General features: G+C 45.8%; 2 long non-coding RNA genes across 3 annotated transcripts; both read right to left on the reverse strand.

Annotated features, from left to right (window-relative positions):
- Nucleotides 1-313: 313 nt before the first annotated feature.
- LOC109778017 (uncharacterized) lies at nucleotides 314-2,310 on the reverse strand. Of its 2 annotated transcripts, none has more exons than XR_012181067.1 (3): nucleotides 1,614-2,310; nucleotides 918-1,510; nucleotides 314-821 (listed from the first exon to the last, which is right to left on the reverse strand). It is a non-coding gene; the product is annotated as an uncharacterized lncRNA (long non-coding RNA). The 2 variants fall into 2 exon arrangements; XR_006671517.2 differs by having other exon boundaries at nucleotides 918-1,088; nucleotides 1,614-2,307.
- A 752-nt stretch (nucleotides 2,311-3,062) lies between these two features.
- LOC120976364 (uncharacterized) lies at nucleotides 3,063-5,756 on the reverse strand. Its single transcript, XR_005771683.3, has 2 exons — nucleotides 5,582-5,756; nucleotides 3,063-5,375 (listed from the first exon to the last, which is right to left on the reverse strand). It is a non-coding gene; the product is annotated as an uncharacterized lncRNA (long non-coding RNA).
- Nucleotides 5,757-7,855: the final 2,099 nt, after the last annotated feature.

Below are 7,855 nucleotides of genomic sequence, written 5' to 3' on the forward strand. Positions count from 1 at the left end.
TAATCAAGAAAAAATCATTCTTGAACCCCTACATGTTTGAGTCAAAAAATGAAACCAGTATAATTATCGAATTCAGTGGCCATGGAATATAATTTATTTCACCGCGTATCTGCATGAGAAGAATAGTACAGTAGTGATTACTGGTAAAGCATGAAATTGTACAAAATAGCTTAGCCAGAGAAAAACAATGATCATAAATTTATGCAAGATAATAATGGATGAGAACACAAAAGGGAAAAGGCTCAAGCTTCTATGTACCAAATGAGACAGAAAATAATATTCTTATCCCAAAGTTAAATTAACAACCGCGACATTTATCAAGAGATAAAAAAGTTAAAATAGAAAAAAAACATCAGTACATATACTTTGAAATGAGATGTTCAACATTACATTCGCAGCTGTCAGATTTTGCAGCATAAAATATACTGGACAATCAAATCTTGCTGGCGGCTGGTATCTAGTTTCGGGAGTGCTCTGTACCATCATAAACTTCTTTAACAGAAGGGTCTTCTCCAAACTGTATTGAAAAAAGCCACCCCTTTATTTGTACAAGAACAATTTATCCCGCGGCTGTTTATAGTTATGGCTAAGTATTACGAAAAGGGTGTGCAGTATAACAATGAGGCATTTAACAAAGTTGTTTCACGCGGCTCAATGATGTGATGTTACCTATAGGGCCTCAGTCATTTTCTCCCCGAAACATGGTTGTGCCGCCACGGCTTACATGTCAGTCACTCGCTTGAACACCTCTTGTGCCATCCACCAGCATATGGTGCAGACACCAATGATTTGCACAGCGAGTTAGAGCAACATTGAAATTCCTACGTAAAGATATGTAAGCAAGAAAATTGATCGACTATACTCCTGGACAGACATAAGTGAGGAAAACAAGAGTGTAAAAGATAAATGATACTCACGATTAAAGCTTTCAAGAATTTTTCAGGAATTTCAAAAAAGCACTGTCATACAGTAACTCCACACACGGTGTTCCTTCCCTCGTGGTGCATGCAACACATACGAGCTTGTAAGCAATAGAATGTTCAGAGCATTGTGTTCATATGCCAATGCCCTCATCTTGACGTCAGAACCTGCTCATGTAACATCTTAATTATGTATGCAGTATTTTTTCGCTAATTACTAATTAAACACAATATCGACTTGGTTGTGCAAAGTAATTGATTTGTTTCATTTAGGCTGATAAAATACATAAACCCATGTTCTTGAGTTTTAGGGCAAACTTCAAATCATTGAATTGATTGACAACTATACACTGCTTGGTGACACTTAATTCTCAAAATCCCAATGCAGATCCTTGCCGACAGATTAAATACCTCTCCCTAATTGTTACCACAGGCCGCACATCCGTAACAAAATCGAACTCCAACTCACCCGCTACCCACTCCAGCGGTCGTGGGGAGCACAAGCAATTCAGCAATGGAATCAAGCATAGCAACACCCAATATGCTCTCATGGTGCAGGATCCCAAGCCTCCATCGCCAAGCAGCCAGTGCTGCAATAGCGCCTGTGGATCAGAACGTGGGCGGGATCGAGACGGGAGGGGGTCTAGGAATTTAGGGGAGGGGAGGGGAGGGGTGGGGATCACGGGCGCTTACCCATATCTCGGAGTACGGGACGCCAGTCCATGCCACGGTAGCGGCGAGCTGCCGTCGTGGTGTTGCTTGGGCCGTCCTCCTTACACCACCAGCAACGACGCCGTATCCCGTCGGTCGCTGCCACTCCTCCTGGTCCTGGGTGTGGGGCGGTGGGATCGAGACAAGTGGGGAGGAACCGATGCTCCTGGGGAAGAGCGGGGCCCGAGGCTTGGCGCCGATGCAGGTCAGCGTGTAGGTTATGGCAGCGGCGGAGGAGACACCCTTGCCGCCACCAGACATGTCCTGCCTGAGCACGAGCTTCCAGAACCTCCGCGGGCTCCCTGCGTCATGCCCGTATCGAACTGCTCGCTCGGCGAGCCGACCACCACACCACGGCCGCAGGGTCCCTTCGCCGGTCGTCTCGCACACCGACCGCGCCTCTACCGGCCAGTACGACGGCTGCTCTCCTCTCTGCTCTCGTTCATTCTCTCTCTCAGCATCTTCAACGACAGCACAAGAAAAGCCCCTCCTCTAGATCAGATCGAGCGGGGCAGTAGAAGATCGGGCAGGGCAGGTTTGGAAAGAATAAAAACAGGAAACTAAACGGGAGTCACGGGAGCAATTAGTTAAGCGAATCAGACGTAATCACAGGATGGCGGTCGTAGGAGTGGTTGGACGAAGCAGGGAACGGAAAACGGAACACTACGTTTCTTTTAGGTAAAAAAAAAATAGAGATTTCAACAAGTGACTATATACGAAGCAAAATGAGTGAATCTACGCTCTAAAATATGTCTATACTAGTAAGATGCCCGTGCTACGCAACGGAATCATAAAAGACCACATGGAACATTATTTACTTAAAAATTATAGTAAGAGCAAGTACATTGCTACAAAACAATAAATAATGTACCGAGCCAAACGATTTCTTCTCCATATTCACCTTGCAGGAGGACTTCTTGTACTTTATTATTCCTCACTCTATCCCATAATGCGATAATAGAAAATCCTTCCACCCACGCATTTTGCAATTGCAATGACACTCCCAATCAGTCTGTCTTCTGCAGCTCTTCGCTATTCCAACCATTAGTAATTTTACCACCATATCAAAATGTTGCATCATGCTACAGAATGCTTGTCTATTTTTGAACTTTAACAATTAATAGTTTGAATAAACACTTAGAAAAAGAATAACTCAATTTGTCACACTCCACGACCCATGACCTGAGTAGTAACCACAATCCACAGCCAATGACCATCGAAATAAGCTTTATGTAGCAAGAGTTCTAGGTGCAATAAGTCGAATAAATCATATTTCTTACCAGCTTGCCAGTAAAGCATGTGCAAATCCTAATTTTGAACTGTATAATTAGTAAACATTTGCACTAACTGGCACTTCCATACACAAACAAATGCAATCAGATTGGCTTGAGAAGTCTGCTATGGAAGAAGCACAAACAAATACTTGTATCATGGAACACAAATGTGTTGTCTTTTAAGGCATAATAAACTGCTAATTGCACATCATCTACTGTTTTCGTAATTGCTGCTCGCGTATACACCTAGGAGGTGTTCGGTGCAAGGAACTTAACGCAAACGCAAACACAATCGAGTTATACAATTACTGTAAAGGGAATGGAGAAAAAACAGAATTTGTTTGGTTACTCTAATGAACTGTAATAACGTAATCGGCGGTATGACCAGGCCCACCGTCCATCCCCATCGGCGACATCAGCGCCTTTGACGCCGCCGACCAGAGCTCCCAGGCCAGCACGTCAACCAACTCGTCTCCAAGCTCCTCGCCATCCCCTCGCTCGGCCTCGGCGTCCAAGCCCCTACCCTTGAGCGCCGTCTCTGCCTCACCACCGCAGACGAGAATTCTGACCTCAAGCAGCGGGATGATGTGCTGCTGAAGCCCGCAGCTGGAGCTGGCGGTGGGCGTGGTGGCGCGCACAGGCGTCAGCACGTTCTCGTTCATCCTCACCGTTGTGCCCGGTCTACAGGTCCTCACCCACGTCGGCCACTGGGTCACTGCACGCAACGAGCCAGGCCCCAGGCATGCAACACACTCATGATCGTCAGGACCTGACACTATACCAGCATGCTACAGTCTCCATTAGCTACAGCCTGCATTTTTTGTCAGAACCACGTCCAACATTGAAATAAAACAACAATCTCATGAGTCCAAGAATAGTATACCGAATCCAGAAGAAATAAAAATCATTTCATAATTAGTAGACAATTCCAATGAAAACAAGTAAATTTCACAATTGCAGATCCTCTCCCACTCCTCACTTTTGTTCACAAAAGAAATTCAGAATATACAACACCAATCCAAGAATTTGAGTCTAAAAGAATTGGTTCGTCCAACATGATTGGCCAAGTTGCCAGCTTGCTGCTGAGATATTGACTTTCTCAAAATGAAGGAATCCTCCAGAAGTAATTAAAACAGCGTGATCTTTCAACTTTAGAAGGCCAAGGCTGAAACCAACGTCGCTCTGAAAACCGACTTTTATTTCTATGAAAAGAAACACAATAAAAAAACAACCTATTTCCTCTCAAAATCTGTTAAATGCATCACTTGCATGTGTGAAAACCCCATATAATTAGTGAGTGATAAAACACATGCACTCCTGTGAATAAAACAAAACTAACTTACTTCAGCCTATAGATTGGCCTACTCTATTTTACTGGACAATCATATACCCTATATTATTATTTTTGCGGGGAATGATAAATCTAGTACGATATTAAACAGTGCCCATACAAAAGTGTGTAAAACAATTAGCTGAACATGGGTCACCGGTATTAATATAGTAGGGCGTGCCTCAGTTTCTTCTCACGTTCATATGCAGGACATAGGAGTACATGCTATATTGTTGCTACATTTCCCAAAACAGAAGCAAGTGAAAGCTAGCTACAGACATACTCTTCTTAGGATTTTATTTAGATAATGGTGCAGAGCAGGCGTACCAGTAAAAAATGAAATCTTTCTAATGCCTAGCAGAGCAACGTAACAGTCAAAAAGAAAATCCTTCTAATGCCTGGGATCAAAATAAACCGAAGAATAAAAACAGGGTTATCATGCCCTATTAATCTGCACCTTTGAAAATCATTCACCTACTTTTTCCCAAGGAGATCTAGAATCCAGGGAATCAAGCAGCATATATGTGACACGATACTTTCTCCTCAACGCCGAAATGCCATCGATGTTGGCTAGAGGAGGAGAGGATGATGGCGCGCTGAAGAAGGCATCTAAATGGCCCAACATCCTTCATCTGTGCACAGCGTGAGGAATCTCGGTGGAAAATCACAGAATAAGCTTATATTAGATCACATCCATGCTTTTTGAAGTAAGGGTCCACATGATCAAGGGCTTGATGTTTTGCTTTATTTTGAGAATTTCTAGGTTAACAGTCCTAAGGAGACAATGATTCACAACTCAGGCTAGCATATAGGAATCAGGGTGATTGGCTTGACACCCACAGATGGGGTATATGTGGAGATGAATCTATGATACTTCTACTGCAATCAAATCCAGGGCTATGATATCTATTTTCGAGTAACTTGGATTATGAGGAGGAAAAGCACAACCTTGGGCATCAGGCATATCATTATACTCATGAAAAAATAAAAAGCTAATTGGTATGATAAAAATATTCAAATCTGTAGGATAATCCAAATCAGGATTCAAACGTGCAAGAGAACATATATTGCCTGGCAATTTTCTGCATTTTCCTATCCCCTGTTCTCCTGCTTGGTCTATAGCCAATCTCTTCATGCCTCCTGCAGTTTGGGCAGAAAAAACTGCGATGTGAGACCACAGAAAGCGCTAATACTGCGATTTGATAGATCAGGCTAAGTAAGTGCGAGGAACGACGGGCGTGAAATACATCCTAGCGAACTGATTAATGGCCGGCGGCGACGATGACGGCGATCTGAACCCCAGCTTTGTGCAGACGGTGTGGATGTCCTCAGGGAGCAGCGCGTACCTGAAGGGGGTGGCCGTGGAGCGTGTCGATGGAGAAGAGTGAGTAGCATGTGGCGCCGCCGCCGGCGAGGATGTGCAGCGCGTACCCCACGGCGTACTTGCAGCGGTCGGCGTCCAAGGAGATGCGGTGAAAGATCGTGGATGTCGCCTAGAGGGGGGGTGAATAGGCGCTTTAAAATAATTACGGTTGGCTTGAACAAATGCGGAATAAACCTAGCGGTTAATTTGACAAGCACAACACCTACAACAACTAGGCTCACCTATGTGCACCAACAACTTATGCTAAGCAAGATAAACAACTAAGTGATAGCAAGATATATAACAAGAAACAATATGGCTATCACAAAGTAAAGTGCATAAGTAAAGGGTTCGGGTAAGAGATAACCGAGACACGCGGAGACGACGATGTATCCCGAAGTTCACACCCTTGCGGATGCTAATCTCCGTTTGGAGCGGTGTGGAGGCACAATGCTCCCCAAGAAGCCACTAGGGCCACCGTAATCTCCTCGCGCCCTCGCACAATGCAAGATGCCGTGATTCCACTAAGGGACCCTTGAGGGCGGTCACCGAACCCGTACAAATGGCAACCCTTGGGGGCGGTCACCGAACCCGTACACTTTGGCAACCCTTGGGGGCGGTCACCGGAACCCGTCAAATTGCTCGGGGCGATCTCCACAACCTAATTGGAGACCCCGACGCTTGCCCGGAGCTTTACACCACAATGATTGAGCTCCGAACACCACCAACCGTCTAGGGCACCCAAGCACCCAAGAGGAACAAGCTCAAGGGCACCAAGCACCCAAGAGTAATAAGCTTCTCAACTTGTAACTTCCACGTATCACCGTGGAGAACTCAAACCGATGCACCAAATGCAATGGCAAGGGCACACGGAGTGCCCAAGTCCTTCTCTCTCAAATCCCACCGAAGCAACTAATGCTAGGGAGGAAAATGAGAGGAAGAACAAGAAGGAGAACACCAAGAACTCCAAGATCTAGATCCAATGGGCTCCCCTCACATAGAGGAGAAAGTGATTGGTGGAGATGTGGATCTAGATCTCCTATCTGTTTTCCCTCAAAAACTAGCAAGAATCCATGGAGGGATTGAGAGTTAGCAAGCTCAAAGAAGGTCAACAATGGGGGAAGAACACGAGCTCAAGAGATAAGGTTCATTGGGGAAGAAGACCTCCTTATATAGTGGGGGGAACAATCCAACCGTTACCCCCACTTCAGCCCCGTAGAGAGCGGTACTACCGCTTGGCCAGCGGTACTACCGCTTGCCCCTATAAGCGGTACTACCGCTCCCCCTTGCGGTACTGCCGCTGGGCCCAAAGCGGTACTACTGCGGTGGCAGGGCGGTACTACCGTAAACGAGCGGTACTACGGCCCCCACTGCCGCGGCTAGTACCGTAAAACCCGACATGAAAAAAAGACCCCTCGAATCGAGGCGGAACTAGTACGAGACCGCGGCAGTACTACGGCTGGGGGCTACCAGCGGTACTACCGTTCTAGAGCGGTACTACCGCTCCGGCCCGCGGTACTACCGCGGGGACCAAAACTGTCATAACTTCTGCATATGAGCTCCGAATTGAGCAAACTCAAGCTTGTTGGATAGAGGAAGACGAGTAGCATCAAAACAGCGACAATAGACCGGTAAAGCTACTCATCGAGAGCCTCCCTTGATAGTACGGCAATCGATCCTATAACCCGGTCTCCCACCTACCATCATGAGACCGGTAAAATAGAAAACATATCAAGAGCAAACCTTTGCCTTGCACATGGTCCACTTGAGCTAGATGATGACGATCTTGACTCCCTCAAGTTGGACCACCTTTCTTGGTTGCGTTGGCTCGATGAAGACTAGTTGATTGCTCCACTATGGGTGAGCCACTCTTCCGCACATCTTCACAAGTCCATTGTCACCACAATGGACGGCAAGCTTCAAGCATTTGATCTCTTCATGATGCTTCACTTGAACTTGCACACCGCAACATCTTCACAAGTCCATTGTCACCACAATGGACGACAAGCTTCAAGCATTTGATCTCTTCATGATGCTTCACTTGAACTTGCACACCGCAACCTAACCCCACAAAGAACTCTCACGAAGATCATGGGTTAGTACACAAAGCGTAATTGACAATGCTCACCACACCATGGGATCGCTTGATCCCTCTCGGTACATCTTCTACGCTTTGTGAGTTGATCAAGTTGATTCACTCTTGACTTAGTCTTGATCAACCATGAATCTTTTCAACTCTCTTCATTTGGATGATGTC

Source organism: Aegilops tauschii, chromosome 1 (assembly GCF_002575655.3).
Source record: "Aegilops tauschii subsp. strangulata cultivar AL8/78 chromosome 1, Aet v6.0, whole genome shotgun sequence".
Taxonomy (NCBI): Eukaryota; Viridiplantae; Streptophyta; class Magnoliopsida; order Poales; family Poaceae; genus Aegilops; species Aegilops tauschii.